At 43.8% G+C, this 16,244-nt stretch overlaps 1 long non-coding RNA gene across 2 annotated transcripts; it reads left to right on the top strand.

The window, feature by feature from the left end:
* Window positions 1–5,128: 5,128 nt before the first annotated feature.
* LOC144411475 (uncharacterized) lies at window positions 5,129–12,535 on the top strand. Of its 2 annotated transcripts, none has more exons than XR_013468655.1 (4): window positions 5,129–5,237; window positions 5,459–5,575; window positions 5,666–5,717; window positions 5,831–12,535. It is a non-coding gene; the product is annotated as an uncharacterized LOC144411475 (long non-coding RNA). The 2 variants fall into 2 exon arrangements; XR_013468656.1 differs by having other exon boundaries at window positions 5,442–5,575.
* The last annotated feature ends 3,709 nt before the right edge of the window (window positions 12,536–16,244 follow it).

Here is a 16,244-nt window from a genome sequence, read left to right as displayed (position 1 = left end):
ATGCTACGTGAAAAAAACAGGCTACAGCACTTTGAAATACTCAGTTACAAGAATCCAATTTTTTTCCAATCCAGAAAAGTAAAAAAATGTATTTTACAAACAGTGGATGTTGAACAAATATCAATATATATATATATATTTAAATATCCATGTATATATATTTAAATATCTATATATATATTAGTTTGGAAAATACATTTAACATTATATATATATATTTCAGAAATATTAGTGTTTAGATATATTAGTGTTATGGGAGCAGTAGCTGTTTTAATTATTATATTCACATACCGGAAGTTCTATTTTATTGAGCACAACCTCACCTGAAGCTGTCTATCAATGAAACACAATATAAGCAATACAGGAGACCTACATGGTCTGTATATGCACATATAGGCACCACAATTTAGCCTTTATGCGGCATATATGCAGCATATAAACTGCATATAGGTTTCATAGATGCGCATATATGCAGTATATATGTACATATATACAGCATATAAGTTTCCTATATGTGCATATATCCACATATAGGTTCTTTCCTGTGGGTAGACATGACACTTGTACTAAAGTACAGTATTTATGGCTAACAACGTTTATAGTTTACTATTCTCTCAGTACGTACATAATATGTATACAGAATATAATGTAATATACAATATATTATTAGCATAATAAATATACAGGGTATAGTGTAACATATACTATATTGTTAGTATTTACAGCTAAAGACATGTATAGCATTGAGAAACAAAGTAAATGGTTAAAATGGTGGGAGGATGAATGTGAATGTAGAGAAAGGAAACAAATGGCTAAAGAATTGACATGCGCAAAAGAATTGAAATAAATGACCGATGTGCTTCTTCTCCCTTGTATCCGAGTCTCACAGGGGCTGGGGGCCCTCTCCTCAACACATGTCCACCGCCGTACCCTGCTTCACCTGCTTCACCTGCGAACCAGCAACCTTCGTCTGCATGGTCACAAGCTCCAAAAGTTCACTACACCCGGCAGAGGGAGGAAAAGGAAGCGGCAGTGAAAGCAGCACAGGAACGACTCCTCAGCGAAGAGGAGGAAAAGAGACAGGCTGCTTTCCTCACTCGATCTCGCTCTCCAGGAGCAACCGGAGGGGACACTTCTGCCATCAACAAACTGATCACAGAGCAACCATCAGATGTTGTTCCCCCGGATGCAAAATCTGTGCTCCAAACCTCAATGATTCAAGTCCCAGGACACTCAGGTCCCATACTTGTTTTCCGGCCTTGGACTGATACGGAGATTAGAGCTGCAATGGCTCATCTCCCGCCGATACAGCACTCGGGAAGACTGTTTGCTGAAGCATTCATGGACTTCTGTAAGCAATTCCTGCCAAACTTTGCTGAAATTCGACGTGTTCTAATGAGTCACGTGGGTCCGACTCACTACCAAAAGCTCAACCAGCTGGTTGCAGGAGACACCAGTGCGGCCGACGTTGAATGGAGTTCAAATCAAAATAAGCCGTACAGAGACGCACTCACGGCTTTGAGCGACGGCATAAAGACATTGTTCCCTGACAAAGTGGATATGACTCCCATCAACAATACCAAGCAGGCAGCGGGTGAGTCCGTCCATGATTACTACCAAAGACTTCTCACAGTGTTTAATCTTAACAGTGGCATTCCACAACCCGCCGCGTTAGGAGACGCTCTGGGGACGTGGGAATCACACCTGAAGAATGCTTTCATGAATGGACTATTGCCCGACATAAAAATGAATGTGCAGCGTTCTGTTGCTGGAATGGAAGACTCGCGACTCGCGGATGTAAAGAAACATGCTGCGCATGCGCAATCCATGGACATAGAGAGAACTGACCACGAGGGGAAAGGGCGGTCACGTCAGATTGAACTCGCCCAACTGACAATGCTCCAAGCTGTCACTCAACTTGCCAGAAACGACCGCCCACGGGATCCCAACCAACGGGGCGGATTCAGGGGGCGTGGTCGGGGCATGACGAGGGGACGCTCCTCCTGGAACCAGGAGGGATCACAGCTGTATCCACCCAATGACAATGATACGTGTTTCCGCTGTGGCGAACAAGGACATTGGCACAGAGAATGTCCACAAAATGCACCTCGTAGAGGATGGGGGCGTGGACTGGCCGGACGAGGAAGGGGTGGCAACGCACATTCCGATTGACGTGAGGCGGAGGGGGAGACGGCAACCATGCTGAGGCCTCACAGGATAAGGGAAGTAAAACACACACACACCGCAGCCTGCAATGAAGAAACGCTTTCTGCACTAACTCCCTGCACGCACACTCACACTTACATACACACACCAGAGCAACAACAAGCTCTCATGGACATCACAGAGCAATTGAGAACACAACAAAAGCTTTCACTTAAACACACATATGCAAAGTTTTCAGGAAAATCATTTGAAAATTTGCCCACCACTATGGTGCAAATTCAAGGGAAACTTTTACCGTTTTTGGTAAGCAATATGATGCATTATTTCTACAGGATCTGAATGATCAAATTGCATGTATGACATTGTTTTGGTCCACGCTTAAATGTGCTGTTTCCGTTTCTCTCACCCCCTCTCAGCAGCACCTCTTTAATGTGGACTCTTCTTTCCCACACATCTCCTTGTCTAAAGCAGCAACAGACCAATGGAGAGATTTGGGACCTTTTGTCGCAGCGTGCGAGGCATTGGCAGATTGGGAGGCTACACCAGATCCACTTGTGATGCGCTCTCCGTCGACAGGCTTCTTTAAACAGCCATTTGCATTTTGCACACCTGCTCTCAGATCTGTTTATGTCATGGATGAAAATAACATATTTTCGGACACACACACTGATACATTTTTGACTAATGTCTCCTCTATTTCTCCTGCCCTCAGTTCTGTTCCAGACACCTTGTGGGCAGCGCATAAATATGATGTGGGACTCATCAAAAAATGTCAACCTGTGGTCATCACTCCTCAATCAGACTTCCGTCCCCACAAACATCAATACCCACTGCGCACACGCTTGTGTCAGGGCTACACAGAATCACCTACGATCTACAACGAGGCACTCAGGGAAAGACGAGAGCCTCACTTTGTCTCCAGGAACAGCTCTTTTGCAGTATTTTGATGACTGTTTAAATGCAGCTCCAACACAAAAGCAGTGTGAACAGGACACACTCAAATTGCTTCAACACTTAGCAGCAGAAGGACACAAGGCCAGCCTATCCAAACTACAGTTTGTTGCACAAAATGGTAGAAAATGGTAAAAACGTTCATTTCCTAGGCCATAACATTTCCGGTGAAGGGAAGACACTATCACCAAAACGCATTGCCTCAATTGTAACACTTCCAAAACCACAAACCAAGAAACAGATGATGTCATTTTTGGGCATGTGTTCCTACTGTAGGTCATTTATTCCAAATTACTCCCAACTCAAGCAACCTCTGTCCGCATTGATACATGGAAAAAATCTCAGCGCGCATGATAAAATTCAGTGGCTCCCTGCAGCCTCTCAAGCTTTCACGGACATGAAATGCGCGTTACAAGTTCCTCCGACTTTGGGTCTTCCTGATCCTCACAAACCGTTGATGAACGTTCTGGATGTATGACATCAGTGCTCCTACAATCCCATGGCGATAAACAACGACCAGTAGCTTATTTCTCCGCAAAACTCGATCCGGTAGCAGCAGGCTTACCACAGTGCCTTCGAGCTGTGGCAGCTGCTGAAAAGGCTCTTACAGCCTCTCGTGACATTGTAGGCTATGCTACGCTAACATTATTGGTTCCACATTCGGTTTCACTGATTCTTCTCGAACAGAAGTCGTCTCATTTATCTGCAGCGCGTTACCTTTGATATCGCACATGTCTCCTAGACATGCCGAATGTTACAGTAAAACGCTGCAATGTCCTCGATCCTGCATCTCTTCTCCCCACTCCGGAGGATGGAGAGGAGCATAAGTAGTATATAGCCTCTACTTTTGCGCGTGCATGTGACCTTTGACCTCAGTCACATGCCAGAGGGCGTGCAAGAGGGAACTTTTGGGGGGTAGGAGGGGTGGGGGGGTGGGCATGTGACCGCCGCCATTTTGACCGGAAAAAATGCGTCATTGAACTTTTGGGGGGTAGGAGGGGTGTGGGGTGGGCATGTGACCGCCGCCATTTTGAAGTCATGCCCCGGAAATGCGTCATTTTACGAATGGATACGTAAACCATTTTTGACGATGATGTGCTTGGTTTTGATTGGAAATTTGCCATATCAGTGGGTGTTTTATGCGATGGGCGTTAGTTTTGACCGGAAACACGGGACTGTAGGAGGGGTTTCATCATATATATAGATGTGTTATTTGGCGCCTCGATCGAACTTTCCTTTTGGAATGGTTCACGCTCCAGGATTCTTAGTGAAACAGCAGAGGCCTATCCCAGTGTGGTCCCAGTGGCGTCTTCTTCTTCTTCTATTCAAAGGTATGAGAGGCCCCGCCACAAACCAGTGAGACATTGGTTCTTCTGTGCAGATTCACCAATATCAGCTTAATGCATGAACTAGGGGGCTATCTTCTTAGCCAATAGAACACAATTTGTAACCTAACAGAGGAAAGCCCTCAGCAAAACATACATCTTAAGGTTTAACGAGGAGCACATATGCAGACTTAGTGTAGCATTATGTGACACAGTACACAAGCCGGGGGCCAACCCCCAAACGTCTTCTTTTGCTTCTCTTCAATTGTATGAGAGGTCCCACCACAAACCAGTGAGACACTGGTGCTTCTGTTCAGATTCAAAAATAACAGCTTAATGCATGAACTAGGGGGCTATCTTCTTCTTAGCCAACAGGACACACATTGTAACCTAACAGAGGAAAAACCCCTCAGCAAAACATACAGTTTTAACGAGGAACAAGCGTGTCGACTTAGGGTCGCATAATGTACGCAGCACCCAAACGGTGCTAAACCCTAAATAGCTTGAGAGCCCCACAGGGATGGAGAAAAACAGAGTCCTTATGTGGTAAACAGTGAGCAGTTTGTTTAGTTTTAAGCAACATATGAACCCTCACCCCCACTGAGACCCTGGCGTGTGAAAAAACAGGGTCCTTAGTTGGTAATGATGTTGCATTCGGGGGGTATGGGTCTCCTATATAGATCCAGCCACGGTTCCCTTCTTGACACCCTGGCAGACTGGTGCATCCTCACATTTAAGACATTTCCAGTGAGAGCCAGATGTACTACAAGGGGGGAGCAATGGACCAGATATGTGGTAAGTACTTATTTCATTGTCAAATATATATATATATATATATATATATATATATATATATATATATACACACACACACACACACACACACACACACATACATTGGTATAAATTAAAAAAATTAAAAATAGAAAGCTTTAAAGATTGTACTATGTCGAGTGATTCATATTTGTTTTTATATATTTATATATATTTTTTTAATAGGTATTTATACCTTTTAGAAATAGATGACAGCGCGCATCCTATACATGGGAGTCTTGAAAAACTGGAAAAGGAGATTGCTGCACTCAGTTGTCTACCAACAACGACTACGTGCCCCAACCAGGGAGCTGGCACAGGTAGGGAAAATGACAGTATGATATAAGCTTTCTATATATTTATTATTTGACGAATCATTCAAATGATTTTATAATTCTATGCTCCCCCAGTGAAAAAAAAAAAAGTACATACGGGTGTCCAGTCTGAGAGACCTTCTACAAGGTATGTGACATCATCCATATATATATATATATATATATATATATATATATATATATATATATATATATAGACATTTGTTTTATAACATGTTTTGACCATGTATGCTTGTATAGCAGGGTGCAGATTGACCGGTCTACACCAACAAAGGACACATGGTACTATCCAGAATGTTTGACTGACGAGGAAATGCTGCAGGCGGTCTGTGACTATGAAGAAGAGAGTACTACAATAGGAGCAACATCGGCAGAGTGTGTAACCCCATTTCAACAAAACAGAGCAGGTATACCCACAGAACCCACGGTGGTGATTGTGCACCCGAGGGACACAGCTAACCCCTTATATGTAGAGTTGATAAATGAAATCAGTGAACTGCGGCGTTCCAACACCGCATTAAAAGAGATAGTAACCGATCTATGTAAGAAACAAGAGGAGGCTAGACAAACACAGGACGCCAACGGCTGTTCCATAAAACAATACCTGATAGCTCAGAATGCATCCAGTGAAGCTATCATAGCTCTACTTACAAATAAATTTTATCCAAGGTGATCTACTAGGCATGGTGTCTATAAGGGGTGGTGTCTAAATAAACAATACAGACGTGTAGTATGCCTCCCCCCAGAAAAGTTTTGAAGAGGGGCACGGGTGATATACATCGATCAGGGGATAACCATAATAATAATGATGATGGGTATAGGGTCCTGTTACAGAATACAGAGAAACAGCTTAAAAGCCTACGTGCACTGGTGGAGAGATCGCGCGTTGATGCTGCTGCTGCTGCTGCTGCTGTTGCATACCCTGCCGAAGCTTTTCATGATGTTGACAGAATTCATTATACGGAACAACATTCATCGTATCTAGATAGCGGCTATGCAGACTTGGTCAGTGTCCTAGACCCAGGGTTTAATACCACAGGCGCAAATAGCCACGTGTTGGATCATGCAGACGGCCCACTTGTGTACACAGACAATGATGCAGGGGCTGGGGGGTGTGTGTTGGCAGAAATATGTGACGACCGGCTGAATCAGATGGGGGCAAATGGAGATGTGGAGCATGAACAGGGTGTTGGGGGGCCTGCTGAGGGTCATGAGGGAGGGTCATGGGAGCAGGCCCGAACAGAAGGGGGGCATGATGATACACTAACAGGAGGAGGGGAGATAATGAGGGGGGGTGAGACCTCCTCAGGCATAGAGGGAAGGACAGTCACCATGAGAGAGATGCCTTCATTCAATGCATTTGAGCTTAGACAAGGGGTTGATTTCAGAAACGTGGATCTTACTGACCTCGAGCAAATCCCCTACATGGTCAGAGAAATAGTGGCGGGTGTAATTGATAGAGCTGTAGAGGCCTCTCCGGCTGGTAGTGTGCTGAACGTTTTGTTACGGGGACCTTCATTGGCTAGTGACATACAAGCTGTTCTACGCGTAAACGAGTCGTACAACTCTGACTTGTTTATGGAGCAAATTGCACAAGTGATACAGAGCAATGATGAGACTATAACGGATGATGAATTGGAATTAGTGATCACCGTAGCTAAAAACAGAAACGGTGGGGGTTATCTAAAATTAGCAAATGTCCCATATGATGTGATATTATCAAAGAAGGGTCGGTTTCTGCACACCCCTGACAATACTGATAATAACCTGTGCTTTTCGCTCTGTTTAGCACATTTTAATCATCCAGACATGTCCCTGCAAGATAAAGTGAGATTTGCAACTCAACTACATAGATCGTTGGGTTTTGGACCAATGCACAAGGTCTCATTCTCCGATGTAGATGCTTTCGAAAGACATCTGGGTGTGAAAATCATAATCTTCCACCATGCAGCAGCAGGTCGTAAACGACTTCAGTGTTTCCAAACCCACGATGCGCCTCATCCCCGGACAGTCTGGTTATATCTACACAATGACCATTATCACCTGATTGAAAACCAGCAAGGCTTTTTTGGGGCAAAACAAGTATGTCAGTATTGCTACCAAGCCTATGAACATCGATTATACCACAGCTGTGAACAGCTGTGTAATGTGTGTTTTACATTAGAGTGTCGTACACAGCTGGGTAAAACACAGAAATGCGGTGATTGTAAACGCATATGTAAGTCGAAATATTGTTTTGATCAGCACAAGCGGCCAGAAAGCGTCCATGCCCTCATCCCCTGTGATGCTATGAAATACTGTGAGGCATGTGGAAAAACATACAAAGCAGGACAAAAAGCGCACAAATGCGCGCCAAAAGTCTGCGTCCACTGTGGTGAGCAACAGTTGGAGAGCAATGATAAACATGAGTGTTTTATTCAGCCTCTTGAAAAGAAAGAGCCGCAAACAACCTACATATTATTTGACTTTGAGACAAGGTTTCATAACGGAAAACACGAGGCAAATTATGTATGTGCTATGGATTTAGAGGGAAAAAAGTTTTGTTTCAGTACTTTGAATTGTGTGGACACCTTTGTGAAGTATTACAGAAGACCTAGATACAAAGGCTACACGTTTATCGCCCACAACGCATCCGGCTTTGACAACTATATTCTGTTGGAATATTTTGTCAAACAAAAGATCACTCCGCAAGTCACCATGAGAGGGAGTCGGGTGATACTGATGTATGACAGGTCATACCGGCAGAGATGGATTGACTCATTCAGTTTCCTTCCCATGCGATTGTCAAAAACCCCCGCTGCCCTAGGGTTCAGTGATGTCGAGAAAGGCTATTTTCCCCACAAGTTCAACACCCGGGAGCATGAGTATTATGTCGGTAAATATCCTGATCCGTCCTACTACGGCTTTGACGATATGAGTGATAGCGATAAAGCGAGATTCATGGAATGGTATAATACCGTTTCAGGAGGAACATTTGACTTCCAAAAAGAAATCGGACGCTACTGTGTTAACGATGTAGAAGTGTTGCGAAAAGCCTGCAGCATCTATCGTGAGACATTCATAGAGTGCACGGAACTTGACCCCTTCTCATTTACCACCCTAGCATCGAGCTGCATGGGGGTGTTCAAAACCCTGTTTCTCCCAAAGGACACAGTTGCTCTGACGTTTGAGGGGGCATACACTGCTCAGAATAAGACGTATTCTGATGTATCGATGCAATGGCTTGAATATGTGGCCCTCACAGAGAATATTGAGATTAAACATGCTCTCAATCACGGTGAACAGCTTTTTGAGCCGTTCTATGTGGATGGCTATAACTCTGTAACAAACACTTGCTATGAATTTGCGGGATGTTTTTTCCACGGATGTGTCAAATGCCACGTCCAGAGCGACATGAACCCTGTTACAAAAATCACCTACGGTAGACAATACAGGGTGTTCATGGACAAAATATATTCTCTACAAAAACAACACGGGCTGCGAGTTGTAGTGATGTGGGAGTGTGAGTGGTCGTCGTTAAAACGGACGAGCGGGGCTGTACAGGCTTTTATGGTTACTTACAAAAAGCGTGAGCGTCTAGAGCCTAGAAAGGCCCTCTTTGGGGGACGTACAAACGCTATGAAGCTGTACCACAAGATCGGTGCTGATGAAAAAATCAGGTACTACGACTTCACCAGTCTTTATCCGACGGTTCAGGCTAAAAAGCAGTATCCAGTTGGACATCCTCAGGTTATCCTGAAGGATTTTGAGTCTATTGACAAGTATTTTGGACTCATAAAGTGCACAGTGCTACCGCCCAGAGGGCTGTTTCACCCGGTCCTACCATACAGATGTCATGACAAACTCATGTTCCCATTGTGTGGCAAATGTGCTGAGGATTTGAATCAGAGTGGCGAGTGCACTCACGGAGACAGAGACAGACTGCTGGAGGGGGTCTGGGTGTCAATTGAACTGCAGAAGGCTGTGGAAAAGGGATACAGGCTTGTGTCCATTGATGAAGTTTGGCATTTCCCCAACAAAACAGACACATTGTTCAGCGGGTATGTGAAGACATTCATGAAGTGTAAACAGGAAGCGTCAGGCTACCCTGGCCATGTTAAAACCCCCGACGACAAGGAGAAATATGTCAAAGACTATTTTGAAAAGGAAGGCATTCAATTAAACCCTGACAAAATCAGGGTCAACAAAGCCATGAGAAGCTGCAACAAACTCCTCCTAAACTCTTTGTGGGGCCGTTTTAGTATGCGCAATAATATGCCTGCATGCGAGCTGATCACAGATCCGGCTCGGTTCACACAATTGATGTTTAGTGACCACTTTGATGTGCGACAATTCTGTTTTATCTCAGATGACGTGGCTTTGGTACAGTGGCGACATGCAGACGCCCGCGGTTCCCGTATAAAAGACGTAAACGTCTTTATAGGAGCCCTGACAACTGCCCATGCCAGATTGATGCTCTACGACTTGTTAGACAAACTGCAGGAGAGGGTCTTGTACTGTGACACAGACAGCATTGTCTTTACATCGAGAGGGAGCGACTGGGTGCCGCCCCTGGGGGCATATCTTGGTGACCTGACTGATGAGTTAAACAGCGGAGACATATGCGGGCTGCCTAGTGAAGACTACATCACAGAGTTTGTATCAGGAGGACCCAAATGCTATGCCTATAACACGGTACAGGGTAAAACAGCTGTCAAATGTAAAGGCGTCACATTAAACGCTAGAAACGCCTCCGTCGTCACCCCCCAGTCACTGATTGGCCTCGTACAGGCTTATGTAACCAATCACAACACACACACTTTGACCACAGTGTCTGAAACTATCAGGCGTGATAAAAAGAAGTTCCATCTTAAAAACGAGACAGTTTTTAAGCAAGTCAGAGTGGTGTACAATAAGCGGAGGGTGTTGTCTGACTATACGACCCTTCCTTATGGATACTAACAGCGATCAGGGATTTGATGCACGACTACAACACCCCTTTAGTTTGGTAGTGAGTGGGCCTTCAAACTGTGGAAAGACTTTTTTTGTCAAGGATATTATTGCAAATGCTGAGAGGGTTATTTCACATCGTATTGACAATGTCGTCTACATTTATTCATGCTGGCAGCCTTTATATGATCAACTGCTTAAAACCAGAGACATTAACTTTGTAGAGGGCTTACCAGAGTCTCTGTGCGATGATGTTTTACTACCTCCTGCCAAAAACAATCTACTCATTATAGACGATTTAATGAATGATGCCGGGAATAATATAGAAGTTCAAAATGTTTTTACCAAATATGTACATCATAGAAATCTCAGCTGTATATATTTAGTACAAAATTTATTTATTCAGGGTAAATCTAGTCGCACTATTAGTTTAAACACCAACTATCTCATTCTGTTTAAAAACCCTAGGGATAAATATCAAATCACACTACTGGCCAGACAGATGTTTCCGGGTAATACTAAATATTTTTTAGAGGCCTTTAACGATGCGACCCAACAATCATATGGCTATCTTCTCATAGATTATAAAGCGTTGACCCCCGAACATTTAAGACTCAGAACGGCTTTGCTATCGGACCAACAGGTTGTGTATATCCCCAAAAAAACAAACAGGCGTTAATAACGCTAAAATGTCATCACGCATGCAGAGGAATTTGTCATTGTTGGAGTTGATATATAAATCTACGCCTCGTGTGCGACGTGTCATTGTTAATAACGCCAGCACGGATTTTATCGACTCTCTGTGTGAGATCGCACTCAATGTATTGAGAGGTAACATTCCTTTGACCGACAAACAATTCGCCCTCTTAAAGAAGAAGAAGAAGATTATCCGGCTGGTGGCGGATAAAAAAGTTAAACGGACCAAGAAGAAAAAGACCCTCAACCAGTCGGGGGGCTTTTTATTACCGTTATTAGGGGCTGCTATTCCGTTTATAATTAGTCTTGTCAATAGGAGGGGCTAAAAATGGAGCACACCCAAAAAATGTTTCTGGTCCCCCAGCATCAGCTTGGCCTGGTAAAGCAGCAGCCTCATTATAAGCAGCAGGATCAACGAGAGTCTATAAGACAGGCGGTGCAAAATGAGCTTGATAGAGCTATGATTGACGTGTTGAATCAACCTGATACAGACATGTACGAAAAAGCCAAAAAATATTCCGTTATTTTACAAAGATACTTGGCTGTGGTGAGACAGGGAGAGCGTGAGAAGGGGGCGTTGCCTTTACCACAACCCTCCGGTGAAAGTGACTCGGGCTCAAATCCTGTCGTTTCAGCAGATGACGTACCAGGAAAAGATGTGATTTTAGGCAATGTGATCAGGCACATACCTAAAAAAAGTAAAAAACATGCCGAATATATTTTGGATGCTTTGAACCACGCAAAAAACGACATATCCTGGACAGACCGAGGGGAGATCGTTGTCAACAATCAAACGATCAAAGGCACCCATCTGTATGATCTGGTGAAAAGTGTCACGTCCTCGTATAATGTTTTAGACGAATCTAGACCTATCGGTTGGAAGATATTTTTAAAAACGCTAGCTGATTTAAATATCCCCCTATCCGCTATCCCCAACACACAGGTTCGGAGGTCTATTGCTGAATATAAGGGTGGTGATGCAGTTTATGACGGGGGTTTTAATGTTTCGGGGTCATTCAAAACAAAAACTAGGACCAGCCGATCTATAGACAGCACCCCCTTTAAGACACCTAAATCCCTAAAGACCAAATTTTTTAGGAGTGATGATTCGTGGGAAGATTTTTAAGATTTGTTTGGCTATTACTGTGTGACACATGTCTTTTTTATTTTTAAGCTTGTACTGGATGCATATTATTTTTATTTTATTTTGTATTATTATTATTTTGTTTTTAACTTTACACAAGTGTTTGTAATGCTTTTGTATTATCTGTTAGTCTGTTCTTTGTGGATGGAAAATAAAATTGGTGTTCACTGCTGAAAGTTGTCTTTATATATTTTATTCATAAAACGTCACAGGATAGTTTATCATTAGATCACACATTGTACACACGTAAAAGCATCCTCACAACACCCTGAGGGTTGGATTTTGTTAACAAAACGACAGACCATCGCATCATTATTGACTAGATTAGGTCCGTACAAAGTTAAAACTCGTGAATAAGACCAGCCTTTTTGTATATAACATAGAAAAAACACACAATGTTGGCCACAGGTTGTAGTAAAATTATTTTGAACCTGTTTCCTAGAATAAGACATAGTCGTACAGTTATAATTGAGAAAATTAACTATTTCTTTTGGAAACTGTTCATAATCAGGAGGGTTTCCAAAACTGTCAAAGAAAAAGCCATGCTTGTATTTTGTGATATAAATCGCCAACCAATGCTCTCCGGGGCTGCTGGACGGGTGCGTATTTACAATAGTCATCACCGGATACTTGCGCAAAGCCTTCATAGGCAGCTGGTCACACGCTAACACGCCCATAAAATCGACCCCCCTAACAACCCGTTTTCGAACAATACTCGTCAACTCTATGGTGTTCATGGTGTTTAAAAGTTATCCACCAAGACTTGTCGTTGGTTTGATATCTCGATAACGGAGTCAAAAACAGAATAACATATGATATTTATGGTACGAGGAAGGGCCGTTCTGAAGCGGACCTCCAGGCGCACATTCCCCGTCTTGATTAGTGACACGTTCCCCGACTGCCCGTCGTCAGGCTCCAGATTAAAACAGAACAGCGAGTAACCGTGACCAAAGTCACTCCGTGTTACAGCCAGCGATCTGTCTTTTAAATGTCGACCTGTTGTTTGAATCAGGTGGTAATATTCTCTCACGTACTGGCCGCTCTGGAAGAGTGGCTGTAGCGGTCTCGCTGGATATGCGTGGCCATCAGCGTAAATGCTTAAAAACTCGGTGTCATAGTGTTGGAAATTAAAGGGATTCCGTGTATAACTACCCGTGTATCCTTCGTTGTCAACAAACCCTAAAACAATAAACTTAGGGATCTGGCCCATGAATAGATTCTCCTGGTTGCAGACTCGGGTCCCCGCCGGAATGGAGAATGTTTTCAGCGCTACTCTGTCGATGGCGTACTTGGCGTTTGTGTGTTGAAGAGCCCTGCTGTGCGCCAGTCGGACCGTCGGAGCTACGGAGACCTTTTTTACAAATACACTAGCGGCGACTATCTTGACCTTGTATTGAGCCGCTGCAGCCGTCATCAGCGAGAATTCGTCTTTTGACCGTATAAATTTCAAGGAAATATCAACGCCGTTAAGCAACAGCTTCTCTTGAAAAAACAAATCGGCATGTATTGGTACAATTAACTCCACTATACGGCTTTCAACGGTGTGTCCTCCTCGCGCGGCCAGCCCCTCGTTGTCCCCTTTAATAGACGTCTCGTCCATATGCTGCGCGGTGTCTTTACTAAACAGAGCTGTACTAAACTGCGTCTCCAGGGTGTCTTTCCCGTAATTAAGCAAACATTCGATTATGCCTCGGTACGGGTAGGTGTTTGAAGATTGTGAAATGAGCCTGTCCCCTAGCATGATATCAACCTGGGAGAATAAGGTACATCCAGGGTAATTTATGAAGCCGACATCAGCATCGGCTGCTAAATTGGACCCATCCGCATTAGTTATCTTTACACGCATATACAGAAAGGTATCGTTCAGATCCAGGTAATCTTCACCGCTGGCCGAAATATGAAACTCCAAAGGGCCTCTGTCTGTAATGGATGAGACTGGCGGGATCTCGATGAAGGAATATTTCTCTATGGACGTTTGTGTATAAGGAACAGTAAAGAGATCCAGTTCAGACTTTACACACTCCGCCGACTGATTATGGATGAGCGCCATAGTTTCTACCTCTAAAATATGTCTTTAGCCAAAATCCGGGCGCGTTTTATCTGAGAACCTCTTCGGGCTGTGCCAGATTTCTTTTTGACTCCCGCCTTGTTCCTACCATCCCTTTTACATTTTTTGGTCCCTGGCCCCGCACCGCCCCTGCCTGTGGGGGGTCTTTTCAAAGCCCTGCGGGTGTGTATTAGCATGCCGTGACCCTGCTGCTGCTCTGGTTGTTGTTGAGCCCCAGAGAACGGTCCTTTGGCTATATTTGATACAACGTCTCCGATGATGTTAGTAGCGGCTGTTTTCAAATGTGGTTTAGCCAGGCTGAACCCCCGTTTTAAAAGAGGAAGGGCCATCCTGAGCAGCCCCCGAAATATACCCCCCAAACCATTGCCATATTGTGTCTGAGATCCTATAAATCCCGGTAGTTCTCCGCCGGCTTGGTTCATATAATATGCCATATATCGGCCGTCGTCGTGTGTGTAGTGGCTATTCCTCATCTTCCACTTGTTTTCTTCTTTTCAGAAACGCTGTTTTATAGGTCTGAAATGTAGCTTCGCTATGACCTTTCCGTATAAAAAGGGTATGTATCCGTTCTGATCGTTTTTTATGGATATCTCAATATCATCAATAACGTTTTTGGAGAGAGATGTGTATTGCGGCCTGTCGTAAGTCAGAGTGGGTATGCGTCGTTGTTCGGCAGCCACATTTATACATCTTAGAAGAGGTACATGGCTGTCCCCCACTAATTGATAGTCGACAATATCGCTATATATGTAAAATGTGTAACAACCTGCATGTATATCGGCGGGATAGGGGGTGATGTGGGATCTGTCAGTAGTCGGTAGGGGAAAAGCCTCCCCATCTTTAAACCCCAATATTGTCGCGAGCCGTCCTACAAAGGTTATAGTTGAATCCTCTGTTGACCCCAGAAAGTATACGCGGTTTTTAACACTACTATAATGCATAGATACCCCCTCCAGCTGCGTGTTAGTGCTGATTCGAGCATTAAACGCTTTAACAATAGCCTGTATAGACTCATAAACCCCAATGTCCATAGTAAAGGCCGATTTAACCCTATTTTTACCATTGTACACTTTTACAACCGCATCTGTTTTCGGAAAACTGTACCACACTCTCGGATACTGGAATTCTACCAACCCCACCTCATGTGGTTCGCTCAGAACAATGGCCTTGGCTAATTTTGTCCTGTAGTTCCATATCTGATTTTTAGGATAAACCTGAGCAGACGCGTTACTAGGTAGTGTAACATAAAAACCATTCTGGGTCATCGTGCCGTGTCCTATGGTGGCCGGTTTAAGAGTGAACTCTCAAGATGCATGCATGTGTCTTTTATCAAGCATCCGTTATGTCTTTTTCTGAGACCCAGGAGTTAAACTTCTCGGGCCATCCCAACCATTTCACAAAGACCTGCTTCTTGCCTCTGGAGATTTTTCTATCCATAATTTTTTCTATTTTAAACATCTTGTTTTTACCTATAATTACTTTTTGTAACTCCGGTTCGTAAAACGTACCTTTCAACAATTCCCCTGCACAATCAGTTAGTTTATAAACCGGAGGATCTCGGGCTATACACCTTGATATTGTAAAATGCTCATCGGTGAATGTTTGTTTATAACCCTTCCTAAATCCCCCGCGGAGTTTTGATATTCTCACGGTGTCGCCCTTGTTAAATTTAAAGCATACTGGCTTCTGAGGGTACAACTTGTACAGTTGGATGAAGACCGTCTTCTCATTGTCTTTATTGACTGCTGATGGCTGCATCTTTATGGACCTGTGGTGTGAGTTATTATAGGCCTCGACAAGCTCCTGTACTACATCCA

The sequence above is a fragment of the Gasterosteus aculeatus genome, chromosome 8 (genome assembly GCF_964276395.1).
Source record: "Gasterosteus aculeatus chromosome 8, fGasAcu3.hap1.1, whole genome shotgun sequence".
Classification (NCBI taxonomy): domain Eukaryota; kingdom Metazoa; phylum Chordata; class Actinopteri; order Perciformes; family Gasterosteidae; genus Gasterosteus; species Gasterosteus aculeatus.
The sequence above is the reverse complement of the archived record's forward strand: the minus strand, read 5'-3'. Positions and strand labels throughout refer to the sequence as shown.